Raw genomic sequence first — 16,720 nt, forward strand, 5'->3', positions numbered from 1 at the left:
TGGAATTCTTACTGCTAATCTCTTCTGCCATCAACCTAACCTATTTTTTCTTAGAGAGGGGACATAACTCTAGCTTTGAGCATTTCTTTCCTCATTTCTTCCTCTTTTCTGAAAGACTCCAAATAATACTGGCCACAGAAAATTTTATGGACGCATATGATCCCATATGTAGACCCTTGTAGATTCACACACAAATGTCTGTGGGTACCTGCGTTGCATTTTGTAGAATATTTCTGTACCTTCTGATACCTTTGCCACTCTTTTCAGTTGAACTTCAGTTCAACTGAAGTTGAAATCAGCTTCAGGATCAAACACCACATCATGATAAAAAATTGTTAATTCTATAGACATAGAAAAGGTAAGACAAAATATTTGCTGCCTTTCTTTCCTTCTCTGATGTGTTTTTACATGCACTCTTGATGATGAAGACAAGCTGGAAAAGACAAGAAGAAACCACTAAGAAGGAACTGAAAAATATGAGATTAGCTCTGAGATCCCTTTATTTGACACTAAAACTCTTTATGCCCTACCAGTCTGAGCTAACATCTGTTGCTTCACTGAGATGTCTGCCTTTCTGATTCACAAAGTTACATCTACAACTAGGAAGTCACAGCTCCAGTCTCCTAGTAGGTCATGCATTCTTATGAAAGAAGTTTTTATTCATATAAAAAGAACACGTGCAATTTATTTTTTTAATAAGTCAAGTCTCCCAAGAGAATTTGGCATGGAACTGTTATTCTAATACTTTGGCTGTCTTTGCAAGATGATCTTCTTGATAATTTAAAATGTCATAGGATGTTTGCAGGAACAATAGACCAGATTCCTGAGCTGGTGTAAATTGGCACAACTCCACAAACATCAAAGAAGCAATGCCAGTTTACAACAGCCCATCAATGTTCACAAATTAAATGAATGTTTTGTGGTTTACTACGTCAGAAGACTTGTAGTGCAGCTCAAGCCCTCATAAGCTATTCTTTAAAACTATTTGTTTTTTAATAGATCTGCAAAAACAAACTTTCCCATCAGAATACTGACCTCAAATAGTTCTTTAATGTCAGGGTTAAAACCCACAACATTAATGACTGAGAGAATGAGTGTGCAAAAGAGGGTAATGATGGAATACCCTGATGAACAGGCCACATATGTTCCAAATGCATGCACACTCTAAATGAAAATCCAATGCTTTTCAACACCTTGATCATGAGACTGTATCATTAAAATTATTCTGGGTAAAGTTTAAATTAACTTTTATTCTGAACGATTTTCCTCCCTCTGACAATAAAGTATTACCTTAAGATGCACATTTTATGTTTCAGAGTAGAGATTCCACCATTTTTTCCTAAAGTATATGAACACTAATCAGCAATAGCAACATCTCAGTCTGTTCTGCAGTTTTGTTTTAATTCCTTTTTGGTTCAAAGAAAATCAACACCTTCTAAACATAATATATGTGCACACACATACACCAGATAGACTATTTATATATTTTTTAGTAAAAATTACATCATGAGGAACTATGAAGGATGAGCATTTCTCTCATTAATTATACATTAAATGCACGATACTTTCACACAAAAATAATAATTACACTTAGAAAAAAATCTTTCATCGAATGGTCCAAAATCACTTAACAAACATCCTGTAAGCCTCAAAATGCTCCTATAAGAAAATTGCATATGATTAGACTCATTAATGTTTAATTCAGCCATATTAAATTACTTTCTTGCATTCAGCAATGTTAGGAATAGAACCAACAACAAATAGTTCATAACATTTCAAACAGGAAAGAGAAGCATAGTGAAGAAGGATGAGGGGCCATTATGGGAGGTGACAGAAAAGGAAGAGTGTGGGTTGAATGGAAGACATGGCAGCTCGGTTCATGGCAGCAAAATAGTAAAGAAGAAGGTCTGCCCACACAGCAAGCCAGTTCCTCAGAACCTAATGTTGCTTGTGCCCAAAGTGCCTCATCTCTTCTGAGAAGCTCCAGCTCATCTAATTCTCCCAAAAAAAATCTTGAAATTCACTTTGTTTATATTCTCCTCCCTCTGGCTTTAAGTGCCCAGACATTATGACTGAAAGTCCCTCCTCACTTTTCTCTCCACACCTTGAATCCTGACTGCTAATTATTGCAGGTCTTCTGTAGACCACTTGCAGCTGGCTGAGCTGGAAGCTTACCTGAGGTTTTTATACTTTTTTCACAGAAAAAAAAAATCCTGTCTCCTGCTCTAGTAGGGTTTTAAAACATGAGTTGCACATGCCAAAAATCCATCTGTCTCAAATGTTAAGGGCAGAAAAGTAGTCATGTCTGGTGAAACACAGGGCATGGCAGCCCAAATCAAGGATCCTGGATCACCTTAACCATTACCTTTAGCAGTCCTTTTCCATCATGACTAGATGGAATTAGATAAGGCTGCTACTAAGGCTTTGTTTCCTTCAGCATATTTATTATGATAGAAAGTTGTGTATAAGTTTCTTTGGTATTAATCCATCATATGTTATCTTTCACAAATGTTTCAAAACTTGCCAACTAAAAAGAGACTGCTACTATGGCAGGCTATATTATGGTCTGCAATATACTTGTCAAAATGCTCTCCAAATGTATACTTTCACTAGCCCTGATATAAGCAAAGAAAGGAAAATCTGTTCCTGATCCATTTTCCTCTCTGCAGGAAGTAGAAAATCACACCAATAAATTTACAGCAGAATGGTAGTCACACTCCATAGCTCTAGTAACAGTGTTCTCTAAAATCAATAGAAAATTAGTTAATAGAATACTTGGGAAAAAACAGCAGTCTGCTTGGCACTAAAGACAAAGCTAAAAGTTGAAGTAGTCCTCTGGAATAGCCCACCCCAAGAGATAAGAGGTAGTTACATGGATAAGAGGCTGCACAACAAGCACTGCCAGGCAAAGTCACAGGGTCTGCCACAGCTCAGTGAACAGCATAGATGACACTTTTTGATGCAGGTCAGGTGGAAGCAAGTAGTTGTTTTTTGTTTTTTTGTTAAAGCAGATGCCTCAAAAATGTGCCAAAGAATTGTCAAAGCTGGTATCTCTAGTAATGAAATTTAGTGTAAGACTGTAATACTTACAGAAAGTAATACAAAAAATCTGCATAGAATTTTTTTTCCTTTGTAGTTGCCACCAAAGTAAGTCTGCCAAAGCAATTCATGCCACTGCAAATACTATTTTTTCTTGAAAATGTTTCTTTCTTATGTTTTTCTTTAAAATACATTTGCAATGAAAGAGAAGGGTGAGAAAACCTCTTAGTTTTCAGTTCAATAACAAGTAGTTCCTAACAGACTAGTGAACAAGGACAACAAAAATATGGGCCATTATTCACAGTCATTGTAGCTAAAATGGATCTGCCAACTCTACCAAGAATCATGGCTAGGCTTTGTGAACGAAGATTTGGGAAGGCTCTATCCACATTTGTTACAAGCACGCTGGTGGCTAATGAGGCCAATACGTGACAGACATATCCGATTGCAAAAGGCACAGCAGAAAGACTCCTTAGATGGTATATTCTGCAAGGCACGATTCTTTCTGCATTGCCTTTTCTCCTCAAGGGTGATCCTGCGTGTGTTCTCGAAGGAAACAGCTCCGTTATAGTGTCTCCAGACCTCCTGATTGGAGGCCAGAGTAGACCAGTTATGTAGATCAATATGGCCAAGGCTGAGATGTTGTTTCAGGGAGTCCTTGTATCTTTTCTTCGGGCTCCTCTCTTGCGGCAGCCGATGGCAAGTTCACCATAAAGCAAGATCTTAGGGAGGCGGTGGTCCTTCATCCTCATTTTAGAAATGTTCTCCTGCACTGTCTGAAGTGTCTCTCAGTGCTGAGGTTATGTTTATAAATTGCTATAGATCTTCTGAGTTCAAACCTAAAAGGGGCAGTATCCCAAGGAGAAGACTCCAAGTTAACAATCTCCAATCAGCCACAGTGAGAGACAAATTCCAGGCAAACCTTCAAACCAGGCTCAAAAACCATTCCATAGATTCTACAGATTCCTCTCCTGAAACAATTTGGCACCATATTAAAAACAGCATCCTGCAATCCTCTGAAGAATCTTTAGGGTTCTCCTTCAAGAAGAACAAGGACTGGTTTGATGAAAATATAACTGGTCTACTCTGGCCTCCAATCGGGAGGTCTGGAGACACCACCTATAACGTTGCTGCTTTGTTTGAGAACACACACAGGATCACTCTCAAGGAGAAAAGACAACGCAGAGAGAATTGTGTCTTGCAGAATATACCACCTAAGGAATCTTTCTGCTGTGCCTTTTGCAGCCGGATGTGTCTATCTTGCATTGGCCTTATTAGCCACCAGTGTGCTTGTAACAAATGTGGATAGAGCCTTCCCAAATCTTTGTTTGCGAAGCCTAGCCATGATGATGATGATAGATCTTCTGGGTACAATGTAGCTTTTTTATTACAATTTTCTCTTTAAAACTACTGCCTTAAACTGGTAATTTAAGAAAGGCAATAAAAATCCATAATGCTTGCCAGAATATCTACTTAAATCCACTGACAGAGTGGTGCAGGCTTTCAGTTTTCAGGGAAAATCTTCAGGCTGCATAGGTATGAAATAATGGGTGTTTCATGCAACCTGATTTCCCAAAGGAGACGATACTCTGACATCTTTAATTACATGGTATTACCATCCTATTGGAAGGTAGACTATTTAGAACAGATGATTCTTGTTCATTTGCATAATCAAAATTTTGAAGAGCAGATAACAAGGAAAAGAATTCATCACCCACCAGTTGTATTTCTTGCTGTAAAGGCTGTTTTCCAAGTCTTTTTATCCAGTGTAATTTCTATACTCAGTAACAACTACATTTCTCTCGGGTCTGGTTTTTTCTTTGGTTGATTTTTTGGAATTCTATTGATTTTTATTGGACTTTGACCATGGTGATCAGGATAATGGCACAGCAATTCAGTCAGCAATCACAAGGACTAGGGCATGTCCCTATGCTATGGGTACAGATGCACTCATCCTGGCATGTTTTGAGTGAGGAACACTGCAAACTACAGTGCAGAGTCACTTCAAATTCTGCCTTGTAGCAGATGGAGATCAAAGCCTTCTGACAAATACTTTTAAACATAACATGGCTCACCTTCTCCTGAATCTGAATTGGCATTGCATAAACCTTACTTTGCTGCATGTGCATTTACTTGATCAGGTGACTTCGACTCTTCCCATTTCACATCATGAGGTATTCCCACCTCACCTCAAGTTTTCAGTCATGGATCTGTTATCCTTAAACTAGGTCCGTGCATCCAGCAATAGAAATGTAGTTGGGATTCATCCTGGGCACAAGACTGCTTTGCTGTTGAGTTAACCAAGGTATTTGATACAGAGATCACGCTACGAATAATTTTTTTTTCCTGGGTGTGACAGAACAAATACCTGAAGGGGCATAGTAGTTTGAATAGATGATATATGATGCAACACAGAAGCTACTTACATTAGGATGGTCCCCCACAAAATTTTGGACATGATAGAATGCGTGAATTGAGTTTATATTGTTTTATCCATTTCTGTCTTATAGTTGTAACTGTTTTAATCTAGTTCTACAGGCCATCAAGTATTATTTTATTGTAAATGGTCTCAGTTTTACCAACGTGCTTCTCCTAGCAATTTCCTTTTCTTGAAAGTACCCAAGCACTAGTTGAAGGCAATTTACATTTCACAGGAATCTTTCAAAGTATATGATATTTCTGTATCATGTGCCTGCTCATCAGCTGCTGCAGTTCCATTAAATCCAAGGGAGCTGGTTCAAAGTTTACTTCTCATGAGGATCTGACTGCATGTATCGTACCCTTTCACAAACTGTTTCAGTTCACAAACTCTTTCAGTTCCCTTTCTATTAAAAGCTGCTGTCAGGGGAACATTAATATCAAAACCTATTATCCACATTCAAGCAAAATTTTCTATTACAGAACTGAAAACAACTCAAGAGTTTAAGCAACTAAAGGATCTGTAATATTTTCCAGAAAGCAAAAGATGTCATTAATTCAGTGCAATTAAACTCCTCACAATGATTAGAATTAAATTGAGATGATTTTTAATGGTGTACTAGTTGCTTTTTTGAAGGAGTTGTTGGTTTATTCTCTCATTTTCATCCACCATGGTGTCACTTCAGGACAAAGACAAGTTTGTGCAGAAGACCTACCTCAGTGTTTTCATACTGTTAAATGCTTTGATTTGTTTTTCTAATACATACTTATTACTGAATTTCCTGGAATTTTAATGCTTGAAAATGATTACAAGATCCTCTTAATGTAACTCTCTCCTTCTAAGGGACTTTCCAATGTTAGGCCTTTTTTATTTTTTTACCCGTAGGAATATTTAGAGATTTAAATATTAGAGATTTAAAAATCTCTACATCTACGAAATAGATTGTATCAGAGCTGCAAAATATATCTGAACATTTCATATGACAATAAGATTTACAATAATGGGGTTAATAAGTGGAAAGATCACTTCATCTTAATGAGTTACTTATGATGGATTGTAAATTTACTTGTAAATTATGTAATTTTTTTCTTGTCTTCTATAATACCATTCTTTATTTAATGCTGTGCAGAACTCATGTAATGTGGGTGTCTGGTGACTTCTGCTACTGTCAGCATCTGAGCATTCATTATCCCATCAGTTTTACCATTAGCTGTGCACACACCTACAAAACATAACAGTTCTAACTGTGATGGGCCATTAAAGGTTTGAATGGTTGGTTATGTTCCAAGGACTGTTGAAATCAACATAACCAGCTATTCAGCTTAATGGGGATAATGAATACTATTAAAATCAGTGGCAGATGAGCCTGTACTATTGTTCCCAAGCACGTTTTCAGATGGGAGCAGCTAGTAGTTTAAAAACAGGCCAGTATGCCTTTAACCAGAATATTCTGTAACTCCATGTAGCATTATTTCATTTATTTGAAAGCTGTGACTTTTATTACCATCTTTTCTACAAAGATTTCATCTTTCTGGGGTGAAACACCCCCCCCTCCCCGTTTTCTTAAAATTATGCACCATGTACTAATCCAAACATTGTTTTATTTAAACATCATTCAGGTCTTGGCAATACCAGGCAAACCCCTCCAAAATCCCATTTTATTTCAAAGGTAATATAGCAGAAGACTTGCCTTGGAAAGTTCTGGTACTCTACCACAGCATTCAGATGTGACTGCTTTTCATTACTCTTTTTGAGTCCTTTCAAACTTAGAATATTCTGTGATTCTGTGATTCTTAAACAGCATTTTTAACATTGTGAGTCTTTTAATCTCTTTATTTTAACTTTATAACAATTCTTAGTGTTACAGGGAGAATTACACTGATTTAGACTTAGTCATGGGCTATAAAAGGCTGTGATTTTACCATGCTTGATCTTTCTTCTATATGCAAATAAATTCTTCCGACTGCTACTTCACAAAAGGCATACTTTACACAGTCATGTTCTGTAGCACCTGATTTGCGTCACTGACATCCTTTGCTTTTCTACTTAGTAGCCAGTCTATTTATATTTGTACTGTCTCACAAGTCAGCACTTTTCATAAGCACAGTTGTGCCAATTTTTGGGTGTTTGTCTTACGGTCAGTGTACAACGTAATGCATTCATCCTCCGGTTTGTTTACCAGTGCAGAACCAGTCCACCAGAGTCCTCGATCTTATACAAACTGCTTTCCAGCACCTTGCAGAGCCACACTTTTTTCATTTTAAGCTCTTGCTGCATTGTGTACTGACAAGGCAATCAAATGTATATTCATAGCTTTGGAGCTCTAGCTATCACAGTCAAATTGACAACGGCCTGGACATTTGCACTTATGACTTTGCAGAAGCTTTCACCAGTTAATATCCATTTCTCCTGAAATTATGAATCATTCCTTAGAGATCCAACGGTTCAATCATTTTTATTTTTGGGGTGTACTCTTATAAGGGGTCCTGTTAGACTTGGGAGAAGCAGTCAGGGCTTTGTTTATGTGCATCCATAGGGTCTACTGTTATCCAGGTTCTAAGACTATCTAGGGAAAAGTTATCTGAAAACTTTAAAACAGAACAAAAACAACTCCTATAAGAAACTCCGTTTTTTCCTAATTTTGGGAACAGAACTTGTAAAATAACCTCTGTAACCACCTACAGGTCAGGCAGGTTTCAGTCTCCCTCTTCAAATCTCAGTGTGTGCCAGATTGCCAAGATCTGGGCTCTCCTTGTCTGTGTGATACCCTTCACTTGCCAAGACTTATCTGATCTCTAGGACATCAAAAGAAAACCTGCTCATGGTATCCAGGGAAGGGAAAGAACTAGTCTGCATTTTGGGGATAACTTTCCGGTTGTATCTGTACAGGCCTTTCAGGGTTGGTACAATGCAGTCTTGGCATCTGGACAACTTATAACACCCATCTGAACAAATCACAAAAATTGGTTACTGTTTCATTTTAAAAAATAAAAAAGCTTCCTTTTACTGAAGAGTTCCTAACATTTGCAAAGTAATTGGGACCACAGTACACTTACATTTCTCCTGCTGAACAATTTTTCTGTTTACCAGTGCACATGAAAAGGGGAGATTTCCCTGACTCTTAGTGTGAGGAGTTTTCCTCAACCCTTAGTGTTTTATTTGTCTGTCAGTGCCCCAGGAAAGCCAAGACCCTTGTGCCTGACCAGTCTGTCAGTGTCCCTTTTATGGGGATCTCTCACTGAACAGTCCTGCTGGATCAAAGGGCAGTTCGACTGACTTTTTAGGGAAATACACCAACAGCATAATGGAAACCCCTCAGCAGATCTTCCCACTTTATTTGAGTATGCCATTGCTGGTTACTGCTAGCACCTTTGAAAGACTCACACTAACAGTTTACAGAATAACATCCCCTACAACATAAAAAGCTAAAGGTTCAAAGGTTGCCAGTGATAGTATCTGACTGCAAAAATTTATTCAAAGCAATATACAGACAATCTCTAATCCCCAAAAAAAGCACACACAAAGTATGGTTCTTGCCCAATAGGTGTCCCTGTAGGGGAGAAGACAGGCTCAGCCCATCAACTGATTCCAACAGTGACGATGGATTCTTCCCTAATTTTTCACCCATTCTCAACTTACTTTTATGCTATTTCATTGTGTTTGGGCGGAACGTGAGTGACTTTAGTCATATATATCTTTGTTCCTGATCAGTGTAAAATTCTCTTGCTTCACTTTTAAAGATACAGTCAAAAAAAAACCAATACAGAGCACATTCCCAGAGGGGTTGGTTGTACCTTGAAGGTGGGTAACTTTAGGATGGAGGTGTGTGCTAATATTATAATTAGGCTTTGATGAACCAAGTTCATCCAAGAAGAGCAATTTTGCCACAGCTGTGGACTCAACAGCAGGACATCTTCTCCTATATCCCTTAGTTAACAGGTGCTATGTGATTTATCAGCTGCCATCAAGTTCCCTTTCCTACAAGGATTTCCACAGAGCCTGGTCATGGTGTCTTTGCTCATTCCATCCTCCATTCTATCCCTCTTAGCAGGTGCTTACTGTTGTATGGGGAATCCTCGAGGAGCTGCCAACCGCACTCCATCCAGAGAGTAGCAGCTGCATTTTACCCTGTAATTTCTGTACTAACTTCTGTTAGGATGTGAATATAACTTCTGAGTTTCCTCTAATTTTACTTCCAGCCGTCTTTCTACAATTGGTATTAGCTTTCAAATGACAGTACTAAAGGGCTATAATGATCTGTACTGAAGACATTTGGCAGAGGGCTCATTAACAGCTGAGATGAGCTGTAAAAGAAAGACATAAAATGTTGAGCTAAGTTAAAAAATCATGCTGCACTGTGGAATGGCCAATTAAACAATAACGCACAGTACAGGAAGGTCCGAAAATTAATATAGCAGAGTGACAGATACTGCTATCGTTAGGAATAGAGCTTGGCTCATATAGTCCATAACAGGAATCACAGTCCTGGAAATGTAAGGAAAGGTATAGAGATCCATGATGAAAACTCAGTAACCACATTCCATGCTTCAGGCATACCATATAGAACATGTAAGAGGGAACTCTATCTTCTAGTAGACAATACTGAGTGCCAGCCTATATCCCCAATGACAGCCTGTCTAAACAGACTTGTAACAGTAGAGCAGGAACAGCCGTAAGCCACTGTCATATCCCTGCCAGCTCTGTGCGGAAAAACCTGTGACAGAGTGGGAGAGCATGGCAAGCACGCAGTCTTGAGCTGAGCTCATGAAATAAATTTTGACTTAGCTACCTTGTACCTGCTCAGATTTTAAACATCTATCAATGCAGTTCTAACTTAAATACCTGTATTCCCTATAAAACAATGAAGACCTCCAGAGGGGTGACCCTATACCTGCTGAAGTTTTAATAAATAAGTCAGGCAAAATGGATGCTTTACCACTATCAGTCATAAAGCTTTAATTATTTTCCAAAAGAACCATAAGCATCACAGAAAGACTATGAATCACAGAATCACTGAAAAGAGAGACTTAAGTGTTGATACTTAGTCTTTGCAATTTGGCCATTAGATCACAATCTACTCTCAAGTGACCTTTCTGGTTTTGTGTTCATAATCCTTTACCACAGGAATTTCTTAATCATGATGAAATCTCTGTAATTCAGAGTACTTCTATCTATTACTTCACTAGTGAATCACTCATACGAGTGAGCTGCTTCACAGATGTTCTGAAGAAGTGTTTGAAAATTTAGTTAAGGATTTTTAAAAATGCAGTTCATGTCCTGAACTTCCATCAAGAGCTTGGCTAGGTGTCTGATTTTTTACAGATTCCTGTTGCTTTTTCAGCCCTAGTTCATTAGATGAGAATGATGATGAACTTCTATGGAGCTACTGAAAAGTTAAAATGTACAGAATTGAGCTTCTTTTCAACAAAATATCAATCATCTACTGCTGAATATGGCAGAGAAGGCAGATCAGAAAATGAAGACAGGATGACAGAAATAAAATCCATCAAAAGAAATCAGTTTTAAAAACAGAGTAGAAGTAGGAGCATGGAATTGGACCACTGAGGATAATAAGGGAGTTCATCTCTTACATTACACCTAGTCATATTGATCCCACACATCTGGAGAACAATCAGGTAATTATGGCAGTTTTTAATGTATACTTCTATTAACATCCCAGAAACCTGCAGTCAGTTAATACAACAGTGGTGATGGAAAGAGGAAAAGAACATTATCATTACTAAAAAAGAAGCCAGACTTCTGAAGACATTTCTCTATTAGTTCAAGGATGGCTTGGACAGTTTTGGAAAGCCAATATTCTAAAATAAAGAAAACAATAATGATATGTCAACTGTTACAAGAAAAACGATTCTGACAAAAAAGGTTTCAGTCATTGGAAATAGTCTTGAAACCAGATTCTGTTGTTAGATTTATTAAGGGCTTCGTTTTTTCACTTTTTTGACGGCAACGTGCAAACTCAAATCCAGCATTCAAACTGCAAAAATTACATACCAAAATAAATAGTGGTGCTGCTGAAGGAAGATATTTTTTAAATAGTTGTATGTCTCAGACAGACAAAAGCTCATCTTGAGCCCATTTTTAAGCATTTACAACACATGGGATACATTTGAGATTTCTTCATAAAGTACAACCAGCATGTTAAAGTGCACTCAAAGTTTGAGCCAACCCCAAAAGCTTTTCTTTTTATGAGTTTCCTGCCAGTTAAAATTATATGATCTACCACACACACACGTATATACATCTATACAATCTATGTATATGAAAGTGCTCTTATATGTTGAAGTATGGTTTTACCTAAATTCTTTTAGTATTTTACCTAGATTCTTTTAGTATTTTAATGCACACTTTTAAAGTTCTTAATATTGGAGTGAAGGTACTCTGGTGGTATATAAAGTTTGTTTAATTCATTGATTTGCTGTCTACTTTTAGTGAAAAAAAAAAATAGCATTGTCTTTAAGGAACCACATGGCAATTCACAAGTTGTACCTTCATTTTCTGGCCCTACCATTGCTCTTCCAGGGATTCATCATGCTTGCAAACAAGGAGCAAATCAAGAAAATGAGCTGCATTTGTGAGACAATTTTTTGTACATACAGCTTTCTGTTACTGTCCCACTTTAAAGCTGATTAATTTTTGCAACATTCATAGGGAAAATTCAGCACAACCAGGTCACTAACTCACTAAATATATTGGAATAGCAGTGATGGTCACAGCGTCATAGGCATTCATCTGTGTATGGATTAAAAATGTGACATGCCTGACGCCTCCTGTGTCCTGTTCAAGATACTGGACTAACAAGGAGCTGTTAGGGTTCACCTCAAAGATAGGCAGGACTCACTGCACTGGGTCATATCTGGTCAATCTAATTTATTTTCCTGGTCCCAACAATGGGTAAAAGCAGAGGCTGAAGGAGGGTTTCAAGAACAGGGCAAATGTGTTGGACATTGTTTTAACTGCTCTCCCAGGCCCTCATTTTGTGTTATGTTTCTCTAGGAAGAAGACCCAAGAGGACCTAGAGAGAAAGAGAGATTATTCATTACATGACCTGCTTTGGAAAGGGGAGTGAGAAGGGGGGAAAGGAGAAAAGCATGCAGTAGCAACCATGTGTGAAGGAAAGAGTGGAAAAAAGTTGCAGCAGGGAGCGGGACCCTGATGCTCATGGAGGGAGGCAGTGGGGCTACAGTGAGAGCAGGCAACAGGCAGTTTTAGTTCACAACAGTGACTTTCTCAGACACATCAAAATCTGCCCAGGCCTCTATGGTGCTCAGAGGGTTGGGTCTTTTTCATCTGCTCTAGGATCTGACTGTCTCTTCTCTGTTTTGTTCCTTGGCCAGAGAGATCAGAGGGGACTGGTAAGAGTTTGTTGAGACTCAAAAAGTCACTGTGGATTAAAACCAAGCCTGTAAGAAGGTATTTGCTTGCAGAGCATGTAGAAGGAGAGTTAGCTATAAACACTTCCTATTTCTGACCCACCTATCCCAATAGTGATTGGGATTGAGATCTGTCTATTTACAAAGTTAATTATTGTATTAGATATAATAAAAATTGTTTCTTTAATCACCTTCGATTAGGTTGCCATAAACAGAAGGTATAAATGGATGTAAGCTCTGGCCAACTTGTCCCACTGTACACTCATTTTGGATTTTTATCTTCAGTTTTTCTCTTCAGTTTGCTGCTGAGACCCTCATAACAGTTCACAATAGTGCACTAGGCAATATTATCACTGAAATATAGTCACATTTATAATTATTGTACAGGTCGCACTTGGTAGTAAAAGACATAATTAAAACACATTATTAGATTCTGCTCTTAGTTTCACCAGTGAATTTAAACACGTCATTTAGTGGCTTGGAGAAAAGCTCTATGAATTTTTCATATCCCAGAAGATATCTATTGCAATGTAGAGGCCTTTAGTATGTTTGTCTGCTTTCTTACATAGGAATATCGACTACCTTGCAGCTGGGGGCTGTCAAATCCTGCTAGAGGGTTACCAACTAGTATCTATCAGGGAATATACTCTTTTAACACTATCTCTGTTTAGTACATCCAGTTTTCCCCATCAGCTGCAGTTCTGAAGGTGCAGTCTCCTGAGATTCATCAGGAGCTCTGTTCTGCTCTGTGTTTTTCAGGTTTTGGGAGACCTATGCCCTTCCATACTGCCTGTATATATTTTAAAAATTATACTAGCTTAAGAATGAGGCAAGATGTTAGTTCTAGTAAAGGGATTTTTGTTCTTATTCTCACTTGCTATTGGATTTTCAATTAATTAATAGCATATGTATTTATGATTAGAGATTTTTCTATTCTAAATTATTTGCAACAACAAGTTGTCCTTGGTTGCCCCTTAAGGAAGGTGGGCAACATATTCTCATTTTCCCTAAAAAACTTCAGATGTTCCCTGCCCTTTTGTTCTAGAAGGAACTTTCTCCTCTCTCATATGGTTTTATTTTCACACTGAATTTTCTACAAATGTAGCTAATTAAGGCTTTAATCTCTGCCTGGAGTCCTATGACCTTCTAGGTGGTCAGAGTACTTTTAAGATTATGAAAACATTTTACGAAATCATGAGTCATTACCAGTCTTCACTATGGATACAACTCTGGACATTGAATTCCCTTTTCATAAAGCTATACCTGTACTGTACAGTGTGACCTGCCATACTGCTTTCTGACTCCTTACCAAGGGTCGAGCAAAGTGAACCTTCCTACCCACACACTTGAATTGCCGTTGCATAACAACCAGAACACGGTTGTTCCAGCCAGACCACATGGTGGCCCACATCTACATCTGAGAATTTGAGACAAACCATTATTAATATGAATCATAATCATATCATACCACCTAGATGATGCAATTAAAGTAGAATTACCCGCTGAAGAATCTGAAAAAGCCCATGGACAGTGAAGTTCTTGAGATGCGGTGGCATTAGCCTTTATACTCTACTGTAGCATGCTTATACCATGCTGGCTATCTTACCTGATCTTCGCAGCAATGCTATGCTTAGAAACGCAGAGAGATCTTTTTGAGCCTTTCATGACTAAGGATGAAATTAGTGGGGCTTTTATGGTCACCATAAGGGCATATTATAGGTATTTGCTTTGTCATTGTCACTATTCTACCTTAAATACAATATTATAGAGGCCAAGCAGCTTGTCAAAATCTGATCTGGCCAAGATGGGCTTTTCTCCAAGAGTCTTTATGCCTTCTATTAAATTTAATTTTGCTTTTTGATTTCTTGTTTCCATTTGGGGTGCTAATCTGACAGTTCAGTTTATTGCTTATTTTGCCACTTTGAGGTTTCTGTCCTTTCTATGGCCTTATTGTAAGAGTTTCCTGTCCAAAACTGAATTTTCCAGTGTTTGAACCGTGAGATAGCATTTATGGCTCCCTGTCTCAACTGCAGCACCTAAGTTCCTTCTTTTGGGGAAGTATTTCTTCTCATTCAGTAAAATACTCTCTTTTCTTCCCCCTCTTCTGCCATCTATTTTACATTCAATCTATTTTACGGTAACACTTTTCTCCACATAACTATTCTATTTCTGTAGTCTCTTTCTCACTCTTGTCACAAAAAGAAAAAGTGTAGTTCAGGACAGGCTTCATTCTTGAATTTTTCCTTTTTTTTTATTCCCTGGAAATAAATCAGGAACCTAGCAACAGAAAAACCTCTCTTCCCTTCTCCCCTAGAAAATATCTTATTCATATCCAAGACAGTGCTGTTCTAGTGGCACCTAGCTTTCTGGTAACTAGTTCTTGGCTGAAGAAAAATTATACTCCAGGTCTGCTTCAGTTGCCTAAAAATAGGCATATTGCACTGTTTTAGACACCATAGGAACGTGGCTTCCAACTACAGAATGCCCAGAAGGCCAAGGTTTCTCGTAAGTCCTATGGCATGCCTGCCAGTCCCAGGACAATATTTTGGATAGTTTAGGGCACCTCAAATTGTACTGAGCAACTAGATCATTCTCCCAGCAGCACAATTGTTCTAGAATTAAATAAATCGCTGTCTGGAAGACACATCCCTTCCACTGACTAAAGAGGGAACCCAAACTACTTATTTACATACTTATCTTTCAGACACCTTGCTATGGGTGAGAAGAGCTACAACCTGAAACTACGTCTGCTCAGCAAAAGGATGAATGACTGTGACAGATGCCTGCCATGGCAAGTCTAACCTTGGCCAGGTAAGAACAGGAGGAAAAGATGACATACCACAGAGCTAGGATGTGAAATTGCCTATGCCACTGATATAGATCATCCTAGAGAGCTCAAACACTGGTTACTACCATGTTCTATAGCTGACACTCACATCTAAACAGCTATCATCTAACAGCTACTGCGTAGCTTAGATTAGGTTAACCAAAGTATGATAGCACAGGGTGCCTTTATTTTCCTTATTAATCCACTGTAATGATTTAACTTCCTCCAACATAGCACATTTTATTTGAATGTTATACAGTCACCTTTTTCTCCACAGAAAATGTGGGCATATATAAGGATCTGTGATTATCTTCCAATTTTTTTTTTCTTTTTTTTTTTTTTTATTATACTGGTTTGCTTCCCTAGTCTATCCATACCACTTTATTTTATTAATTCCCTATGAAATCAGTTTAAAACTTCCCGTAATAGCATTCTCAAAGCATAATTATTCAAAAAAGTTTTACTACAAGAATCATTCTAATTGCCCTATCAGTAAAGGATAATTCCCCAGAGAAGCTGTGGATGCCTCATCTCTGCAAATGTTGAAGTCCAGGTTGGATGGGGCTCTGAGCAATTTGATCTAGTGAGAGGTGCCCCTATCCATGGCAGAAGGGTTGGAATTAGATGATCTTAAAGGTCCCTTCCCATCCAAACCATTCTATAATTCCATGATATGGTAATTGTACGCTGCAGTGTTTGGATGATTATTGAGGAATTCTGTAGCAGTTTTGAATAAGAGTGGTTGGTTTGTTTGTCAGTTTATTATGACCTTCTTTTATTGCCACAATCACATCTGCAAACAATAATCTTTCTATTTTGTCCTTTGAATGTTCAGTTATGGTTCATGAAAAGCTGCCATTTTATTTCTCTTTTCCCAGTGCTCCCATCTTATAAACTGCTCCATTATTTAGATTGTCTTTACTCTGCCTTGTTTCCACGTGTGCATCCCTGTAGTATACACAACAGTGATTTCTCTAAAAACAGCTATTCCACTTGCACAATTGTTAAGTGTTATAACGGGATTTTAGTCAGAACCCTTCAATG

The sequence above is a fragment of the Lepidothrix coronata genome, unplaced genomic scaffold (assembly GCF_001604755.1).
Source record: "Lepidothrix coronata isolate B3197 unplaced genomic scaffold, Lepidothrix_coronata-1.0 Scaffold5, whole genome shotgun sequence".
In the NCBI taxonomy this organism is placed as follows: domain Eukaryota; kingdom Metazoa; phylum Chordata; class Aves; order Passeriformes; family Pipridae; genus Lepidothrix; species Lepidothrix coronata.